Here is a 10,812-nt window from a genome sequence, read left to right on the forward strand (position 1 = left end):
TGTGATGCAAGAGGTTGTTATATTCATTTACTGTTAAATTGATTTGCATTGTATATTTGCTTTCTTGTTGAACAAATAAATTGGTGTGTACATTGGTATATACAGTACAGTAGTCAACATGTTAGCTATTTACTGCATTTGTTACGTTTGAACAATATAATGACAATATAACAATATAATTTAGATAAACAGCTAACAAAAAAAGACAGAGAGAGATTTAAAAATAAATGAATTTGTAAATAAAACAAATATTATTGGAGAATGTTTAACTATATGTATACACACACACACACACACACACACACAAACACACTGTCTGGATAGCTATCCTTATAGGGACTCTCAGTTGGTGTAATGGTTCTGTACAAACCATATTTTCTATCGCCCTACATCAACCCTACAGAGCGATTCCCATTGACGAATGAATCATTCTTTTGAGTCAATTCTGTTCAAAGGCTTGATCAATCCAGTTGGCTAACCAGTGAATTGGTTTGTGAATCAGTTTGTATGATTCGTTCAGTATCCTGCCGCGTGCACTGAGCGTTTGAAACGGTTCACTTCACTCAGATCTGTAACGTTTAAGAACAGAAAGAGCGTTGAAGACGTGGCTGGATCTGCACTGAATTGAAAGCAAATCTGCAAAGGCTATTATTTGCTTGCGATGAAGATCTGTATTGGATGAACATCACGTGCGCTGTCTACTGTTTAACAGGTATAACTTGGGCTACACTCGATTACAGTACACGATAGCTCTATGACATTAATTTGTTGTACGTGTAACTTATAACAGAGGGGAACCAAGTTGAATGCAGCTTCCAAAAGACAAAAAAATAGCCGATTAATATTTTCTATATTTGATATAATCACACCGGCGTGAGAACTCAGCGAGTCATATCATTAGCTGCTACATTTAGATCTGCGTTCGCTGGCTGGCGCTGAGCCAGAGACAGACGCGTTTTTACAGCAGTGCGCATTATAACCAATCACACAAGATTCTGTTGAGCTTATTAAAGCATTGGCCAATCAGAGGTGTTCCGATGAGTCATCGCTGAAATGCCGGTGCTTCCTTCACTCGCTCACTGACGGAATACCTCTTTCTGGCGAATTCTCTCTTCAGAAACAACAAAGTGCAGATGTGTGTAAGAATCTGCCTAAATAAGATATTGATTTCACAGTGTTAACAGATTCAGTGATTTTAGACTGATTGATAGACTGTCAGCGAAAATGATCTTTGATAATGTAAATGTTATTTGCCCTCTTTCTGAACAATGAAGATTAGTTGCAGTTTTTATATCACATTGACTTTCAATGTTAAATTCACATTTAATATAAAGTAAGTCGTATTAAAAATATGTTATGGCATGACACCTATATTACTTAATTAAACAGACAGGTTTTTATAATAAATTACATAATTAGGCTACTTTGACCATCGCATATTATCATTATTAACAATTTATGAAAAGTGAGAATCGAGATATTTCATTATATAGTTCATGCTTCTGGGAATGTTTCTAATAAAAATGTAAAATAATAATAATAATAATGCTTAATAATAATTTGCCAATATGCTATGGCTGCTGTGTGTCACATGACGACCCCCCCCCACGCCTAGACACAATTAATAATGATATTTCCACAATATTTACGCTTGCAGAAATATACATTTGTTTACATTTTGCAGAACAGATGAAAGAAGATCCATCAATGTGCATTTGGTTTGTTATGTTCAGATGTTCTGTAACTTAACGGTCATTTGAGGAGTTTTCTCTCTTCTCTGTGTCAGAGGTTATTTATACATATATAATACATACTTATATAATTTATTTCGTGATGCAAATCTGAATTTTCATCAACTGTTACTCCAGTTTTCAGAGTTCTGATCCTTCAAAATATAAATCTAATATATTGATTTATTACCAGTGCTGGAAACAGTTTTGCTGCTTAATATTTTTTTGGAACCTGTGAGATTTTGTTTAGGATTATTTGATGAATAGAAAGATAAAAAGAACATCTTTGATAGTAAATCAACATATTGGAATGATTTCTGAAGGATTATGTGACATTGAAGACTGGAGTAAAGGCTGATGAAATATATACATTTATACACACACACATACATTACATACATTTTATCTATATATCTAAATAAAAATAGGCTCAGTATATATGACCCAAAGTAACTAGTAACTAACTACTTGAGTAGATTTTTTATCCGATACTTTTTTACTCTTACTCAAGTAACTATTCAAGACTAGTACTTTTACTTTTACTTGAGTAAATATTTCTATAAGTATTTTTACTTTTACTTGAGTACAGTTTTTGGGTACTCTACCCACCTCTGCCCTACTCCTAAAGTTACTTCTTACAGGAAACCTTTAAGCAATTTTGCTTTCTCAAAAAAGTCATTTATAAGCTTTTTTATTCATGGGAACCTCAATTTAGGTCCCCGCCAAGATACGAGTCCCCATAAGTCTGTATTCAGGTTTAAGTCCCTACCAGGATTCAGTTCTGTGAAAAGGTTTTTGCCCCCTTCCAGATTTGTTTAGGTTTTTTTTTTTGCATATTTATCACACTTAAGAGATTTAGATCATCAAACTAATTTTAATACTACACAAAGAAAATGCAAGTTAATACAAAATGTAGTTTTTAAATGATGATTTCATCACATATTAAAGGAAAAAAGCTGTTCAAACCTACGTGAAAAATTAATTGCCCCCTCCTGTTAAATCATGAAAGAACTGTGGTCGATAGATCTGGGCCATGTCAACAACTTTTGGCATCGGACAATGTCTACAGCTAGGACATCGGTGGGGGGGTGTGGGGTGGGGTTGGGAGTTAGTGGGTGTGCGTGAATCCTTATAAGCAGAGGTGGGTAGAGTACCCAAAAACTGTACTCAAGTAAAAGTAAAAATACTTATAGAAATATTTACTCAAATAAAAGTAAAAGTACTAGTCTGAATAGTTACTTGAGTAAGAGTAAAAAAGTATCGGATAAAAAATCTACTCAAGTAGTTAGTTACTACTTACTTTGGGTCATATATACTGAGCCTATTTTTATTTAGATATATAGATAAAATGTATGTAATGTATGTGTGTGTGTATAAATATATATATTTCATCAGCCTTTACTCCAGTCTTCAATGTCACATAATCCTTCAGAAATCATTCCAATATGTTGATTTACTACCAATGATGTTCTTTTTATCTTTCTATTCATCAAATAATCTTAAACAAAATCTCACAGGTTCCAAAAAAAATTAAGCAGCAAAACTGTTTCCAGCACTGGCAATAAATCAATATATTAGATTTATATTTTGAAGGATCAGAACTCTGAAAACTGGAGTAACAGTTGATGAAAATTCTGATTTGCATCACGAAATAAATTATATAAGTATGTATTATATATGTATAAATAACCTCTGACACAGAGAAGAGAGAAAACTCCTCAAATGACCGTTAAGTTACAGAACATCTGAACATATCGAACCAAATGCACATTGATGGATCTTCTTTCATCTGTTCTGCAAAATGTAAACAAATGTATATTTCTGCAAGCGTAAATATTGTGGAAATATCATTATTAATTGTGTCTAGGCATTGGGGGGGGGGGTCGTCATGTGACACACAGCAGCCACAGCATATTGGCAAATTATTATTAAGCATTATTATTATTATTATTTTACATTTTTATTAGAAACATTCCCAGAAGCATGAACTATATAATGAAATATCTCGATTCTCACTTTTCATAAATTGTTAATAATGATAATATGCGATGGTCAAAGTAGCCTAATTATGTAATTTATTATAAAAACCTGTCTGTTTAATTAAGTAATATAGGTGTCATGCCATAACATATTTTTAATACGACTTACTTTATATTAAATGTGAATTTAACATTGAAAGTCAATGTGATATAAAAACTGCAACTAATCTTCATTGTTCAGAAAGAGGGCAAATAACATTTACATTATCAAAGATCATTTTCGCTGACAGTCTATCAATCAGTCTAAAATCACTGAATCTGTTAACACTGTGAAATCAATATCTTATTTAGGCAGATTCTTACACACATCTGCACTTTGTTGTTTCTGAAGAGAGAATTCGCCAGAAAGAGGTATTCCGTCAGTGAGCGAGTGAAGGAAGCACCGGCATTTCAGCGATGACTCATCGGAACACCTCTGATTGGCCAATGCTTTAATAAGCTCAACAGAATCTTGTGTGATTGGTTATAATGCGCACTGCTGTAAAAACGCGTCTGTCTCTGGCTCAGCGCCAGCCAGCGAACGCTGATCTAAATGTAGCAGCTAATGATATGACTCGCTGAGTTGTCACGCCGGTGCGATTGTATCAAATATAGAAAATATTAATCGGCTTTTTTTGGTCTTTTGGAAGCTGCATTCAACTTGGTTCCCCTCTGTTATAAGTTACACGTACAACAAATTAATGTCATAGTGGTATCGTGTACTGTAATCGAGTGTAGCCCAAGTTATACCTGTTAAACAGTAGACAGCGCACGTGATGTTCATCCAATACAGATCTTCATTGCAAGCAAATAATAGCCTTTGCAGATTTGCTTTCAATTCAGTGCAGATCCAGCCACGTCTTCAACGCTCTTTCTGTTCTTAAACGTTACAGATCTGAGTGAAGTGAACCGTTTCAAACGCTCAGCGCACGCGGCAGGATACTGAACGAATCATACAAACTGATTCACAAACCAATTCACTGGTTAGCCAACTGGATTGATCAAGCCTTTGAACAGAATTGACTCAAAAGAATGATTCATTCGTCAATGGGAATCGCTCATTGTCCAAAGAGAAGTAGACGTCGCGTTTGGATCAAACTAAAGCATTTATAACATTTATTGCATTAAGATAAAGTAACGAGAGGAGCGTGGCCCACAGTAACGAAGTAAAAGTACAGATTTTTCCCCAAAACATTACTCAAGTAAGAGTCAATGTCAATGTCAATGTCACCTTTATTTATATAGCGCTTTAAACAAAATACATTGCGTCAAAGCAACTGAACAACATTCATTAGGAAAACAGTGTCAATAATGCAAAAATGATAGTTAAAGGCAGTTCATCATTGGATTCAGTTATGTCATCTCTGTTCAGTTAAATAGTGTCTGTGCATTTATTTGCAATCAAGTCAACGATATCGCTGTAGATGAAGTGTCCCCAACTAAGCAAGCCAGAGGCGACAGCGGGAAGGAACCGAAACTCCATCGGTGACAGAATGGAGAAAAAAACCTTGGGAGAAACCAGGCTCAGTTGGGGGGCCAGTTCTCCTCTGACCAGACGAAACCAGTAGTTCAATTCCAGGCTGCAGCAAAGTCAGATTGTGCAGAAGAATCATCTGTTTCCTGTGGTCTTGTCCTGGTGCTCCTCTGAGACAAGGTCTTTACAGGGGATCTGTATCTGGGGCTCTAGTTGTCCTGGTCTCCGCTGTCTTTCAGGGATGTAGAGGTCCTTTCTAGGTGCTGATCCAGCATCTGGTCTGGATACGTACTGGATCCGGGTGACTGCAGTGACCCTCTGATCTGGACACAGACTGGATCTGGTGGCCACGGTGACCTCGGAACAAAAGAGAAACAGACAAATATTAGCGTAGATGCCATTCTTCTAATGATGTAGCAAGTACATAGGGTGTTATGGGAAGTGTTTCCGGTTCCGGTTTACCTAATTAATGCAGCCTAAAAATCCTTTAACGGATTTGGATAATAAAAGCATATTAGTATGTTATGTGTATGCCAGGTTAAAGAGATGGGTCTTTAATCTAGATTTAAACTGCAAGAGTGTGTCTGCCTCCCGAACAATGTTAGGTAGGTTACTCCAGAGTTTGGGCGCCAAATAGGAAAAGGATCTGCCGCCTGGAGTTGATTTTGATATTCTAGGTATTATCAAATTGCCTGAGTTTTGAGAACGTAGCGGATGTAGAGGATTATAATGTAAAAGGAGCTCATTCAAATACTGAGGTGCTAAACCATTCAGGGCTTTATAAGTAATAAGCAATATTTTAAAATCTATGCGATGCTTGATAGGGAGCCAGTGCAGTGTTGACAGGACCGGGCTAATATGGTCATACTTCCTGGTTCTAGTAAGAACTCTTGCTGCTGCATTTTGGACTAGCTGTAGTTTGTTTACTAAGCGTGCAGAACAACCACCCAATAAAGCATTACAATAATCTAACCTTGAGGTCATAAATGCATGGATTAACATTTCTGCATTTGACATTGAGAGCATAGGCCGTAATTTAGATATATTTTTGAGATGGAAAAATGCAGTTTTACAAATGCTAGAAACGTGGCTTTCTAAGGAAAGATTGCGATCAAGTAGCACACCTAGGTTCCTAACTGATGACAAAGAATTGACAGAGCAACCATCAGGTCTTAGACAGTGTTCTAGGTTATTACAAGCAGAGTTTTTAGGTCCTATAATTAACACCTCTGTTTTTTCAGAATTTAGCAGTAAGAAATTACTCGTCATCCAGTTTTTTATATCGACTATGCAATCCATTAGTTTTTCAAATTGGTGTGTTTCACCGGGCTGCGAAGAAATATAGAGCTGAGTATCATCAGCATAACAGTGAAAGCTAACACCATGTTTCCTGATGATATCTCCCAAGGGTAACATATAAAGCGTGAAGAGTAGCGGCCCTAGTACTGAGCCTTGAGGTACTCCATACTGCACTTGTGATCGATAGGATACATCTTCATTCACTGCTACGAACTGATGGCGGTCATATAAGTACGATTTAAACCATGCTAATGCACTTCCACTGATGCCAACAAAGTATTCAAGTCTATGCAAAAGAATGTTGTGGTCAATTGTGTCAAACGCAGCACTAAGATCCAATAAAACTAATAGAGAGATACACCCACGATCAGATGATAAGAGCAGATCATTTGTAACTCTAAGAAGAGCAGTCTCAGTACTATGATACGGTCTAAATCCTGACTGGAAATCCTCACATATACCATTTTTCTCTAAGAAGGAATATAATTGTGTGGATACCACCTTTTCTAGTATCTTGGACAGAAAAGGGAGATTCGAGATTGGTCTATAATTAACTAGTTCTTTGGGGTCAAGTTGTGGTTTTTTGATGAGAGGCTTAATAACAGCCAGTTTGAAGGTTTTGGGGACATGTCCTAATGACAATGAGAAATTAATAATAGTCAGAAGAGGATCTATGACTTCTGGAAGCACCTCTTTCAGGAGCTTAGATGGTATAGGGTCTAACATACATGTTGTTGGTTTAGATGATTTAACAAGTTTATACAATTCTTCCTCTCCTATGGTAGAGAATGAGTGGAACTGTTCCTCAGGGGGTCTATAGTGCACTGTCTGATGTGATACTGTAGCTGACGGCTGAATGGTTGCAATTTTATCTCTAATAGTATCGATTTTAGAAGTAAAGTAGTTCATAAACTCCATTACTGCTGTGGTGTTGGGAAATGTCAACACTTGTTGAGGCTTTATTTTTCGTTAATTTAGCCACTGTATTGAATAAATACCTGGGGTTATGTTTGTTTTCTTCTAAAAGAGAAGAAAAGTAATCGGATCTAGCAGTTTTTAATGCTTTTCTGTAGGATATGTTACTTTCCCGCCAAGCAATACGAAATACCTCTAGTTTTGTTTTCCTCCAGCTGCGCTCCATTTTTCGGGCTGCTCTCTTTAGGGTGCGAGTATGCTCATTATACCATGGTGTCAAACTGTTTTCCTTAACCTTCCTTAAGCGTAAAGGAGCAACTTTATTTAAAGTGCTAGAAAAGAGAGAGTCCATAGTTTCTGTTACATCATCAAGTTGTTCTGAGGTTTTGGATATGCTAAGGAATTTGGATACATCAGGAAGATAACTTAAAAAGCAGTCTTTTGTGTTAGAAGTGATGGTTCTTCCATACTTGTAACAAGAAGTAGAATTTACAATTTTGGCTATATGAATTTTGCAAAGAACTAAATAATGATCTGAGATATCATCACTTGGCTGAATAATTTCAACACCATCAACATCAATTCCATGTGACAGTATTAAATCTAGAGTATGATTTCGACAATGAGTAGGTCCTGAAACGTGTTGTCTAACACCAATAGAGTTCAGAATGTCTATAAATGCTGATCCCAATGCATCGTTTTCATTATCAACATGGATATTAAAATCACCAACTATTAAAACTTAATCTGCAGCCAGAACTAACTCAGATGCAAAATCACCAAACTCTTTAATAAAGTCTGTATGGTGCCCTGGTGGCCTGTATACAGTAGCCAGTACAAACATAACAGGGGATTTATCATTAACATTTGTTTCTTTGGATAATGTTATATGAAGTACCATTACTTCAAACGAGTTATACTTGTAGCCTGCCCTCTGAGAAATCCTGAAAACGTTGTTATAAATTGAAGCAACACCTCCCCCTTTGCCTTTTAGACGCGGCTCATGTTTATAACAGTAATCTTGGGGGGTGGACTCATTTAAAATAATGTAATCATCAGGTTTTAGCAAGGTTTCTGTCAAACAGAGTACATCTATATTATGATCAGTGATCATATTATTTACAAAAAGTGTTTTCGTAGAAAGGGATCTGATATTCAATAAGCCAAGCTTTATCATTTGTTTATCCATATTGCTTCTGTTTTTTATTTGTTGAACCTCAATTAAATTGTTAATCTTAACTTGGTTTGGATGTTTTTTGTTCGGGGAACAGACACAGTCTCTATAGTGTGATATCTAGGTGAAAAAGTCTCTATGTGCTGAGAATTAACTGACCTCTGTGACGGGAGGCAGCTAGCAGACGGTCGGTTTAGCCAGTCTGTCTGCTTCCTGACCTGGGCCCCAGTTAGTCAAGTATAAACACTAAGACTATTTGCCATATTTCTAGAGAGAAGAGTGGCGCCACCCCAGGAGGGATGAAGACCATCTCTTTTAAACAGGTCAGGTCTGCCCCAAAAGCCCGTCCAATTGTCTATGAAACCTATGTTATTCTGTGGGCACCACTTAGACATCCAGCCATTGAGTGATGACAATCTGCTATGCATCTCATCACCACGGTAAGCAGGGAGGGGACCAGAGCATATTACAGTGTCTGACATCGTGCTTGCAAGTTCACACACCTCTTTAATGTTATTTTTAGTGATCTCCGACTGGCGAAGTCCAACATCATTAGCGCCGGCATGAATAACAATCTTACTGTATTTACGTTTAGCATTAGCCAGCACTTTTAAATTTGCCAAGATGTCAGGCGCTCTGGCTCCCGGTAAACATTTGACTATGGTGGCTGGTGTCTCTATATTCACGTTCCGTACAATAGAATCACCAAAAACTAGAGCACTTTCATCAGGTTTCTCAGTGGGTGCATCACTGAGTGGGGAGAACCTGTTTAATGTTTTGATCGGAACAGAAGAGCGGTGTTTTGACCCACGACTACGCTGCCTCACCGTCACCCAGTTGCCCTGCTGCTGGGGCTCTGTTTCCGGAACCGAACAATGTACAGGAATCCCTGAGCTAGACGCATCCAAAGCCGTATCTAGAGCCCTAACATTTTTACTATCCTCAATTAAAGTTTGGATGCGTGTCTCTAATTCTGAAATCTTCTCTGTCAGCCTAACTATTTCCCTGCATTTATCACATGTGAATCCCTCATCAGCGACAGAGATAGATAAACTGTACATGTGGCAAGAGGTGCAAGAAACAATGATAGGAGAAGCCATTACTCACCGTGCTTGATGAAAATTCTTACTGCGGTTGTTTGATGAACTTGTGAAAAACTGGAGCGAGGGAGAGGAGAAAAGAAAAACCTAAAAAAAGAGTAAAAGTATCCATCTTTAAATGTACTCCAAAAAGTATTAGTTACCCCAAACATTTACTCAAGTAAAAGTAACGAAGTAAATGTAGCTCGTTACTACCCACATCTGCTTATAAGGGAGAACAACTAATGATTCCTAACACCGTGTCTACACCAGATGCGAGCGGCATGGCGCAACAAAATACTATAAAACCACTAATCTATTATAGTGCTGTCTAAACTGGATGCGGCGTGTGTTGGCGTGACACCACAAATCTCTGACAGTCAACTGCTGCCACGTTCTGTATATGAAAGAAATTTCAAATGATTTTCAATGGTGGCTTTGTCATGTCTAGTGTAGACAGTCTTTAGTTGATACAGCGCGGCGCCACATGACAACTTTCACGTCGATGTAGACACTGTGTAAAAAGAGATGACTTAGGACAATGATGAATGATTGGCAGATCCTCAGTACCACTGGCAGACATATAATCTTGTAAAATGTGTGGTAATTACTGCCACTCCATAGTATAAACAGAGTTACAGATACGTGCGATCGCGAATCTCGAAAGTGAGAGTGAAACTAAAAAGAGATCGTGCATGGCATCGTCTATCGGCCAAACCCTAGTGATCAACAATATTATTTTAGAAAACTGAGTTAAATTTCATTAGCCACACCCAAGCCTGATTACTGCCAGACCTGTTGAATCAGGAAATCACTTAAATAGACCCTGTCTGACAAAGTGAAGCATGCTTATAGAGCAACACATTATGCCGCGATATAAAGAAATTCAAGGAAGCTGACGTCTCAGCTTCTCCTTTCTAAGCCTTTTCCTCTCAACTTTGTTCAGTCTTTGAAAAAAGATCCAACGCTGTCACCTTTTAAAGTAGGCCTACATATTATTACCTGAGTTGTTCATATCAGTATCTTTTGAAAGGGTATGTACAACCACCATAATGAACATGGTGAAAACTAAAAACGTATCAGGTAAGAAACATCTGTCAAGATGTGCTGTCACTGGTGAGGA

Source organism: Carassius carassius, chromosome 20, assembly GCF_963082965.1.
Source record: "Carassius carassius chromosome 20, fCarCar2.1, whole genome shotgun sequence".
Lineage (NCBI taxonomy): Eukaryota > Metazoa > Chordata > Actinopteri > Cypriniformes > Cyprinidae > Carassius > Carassius carassius.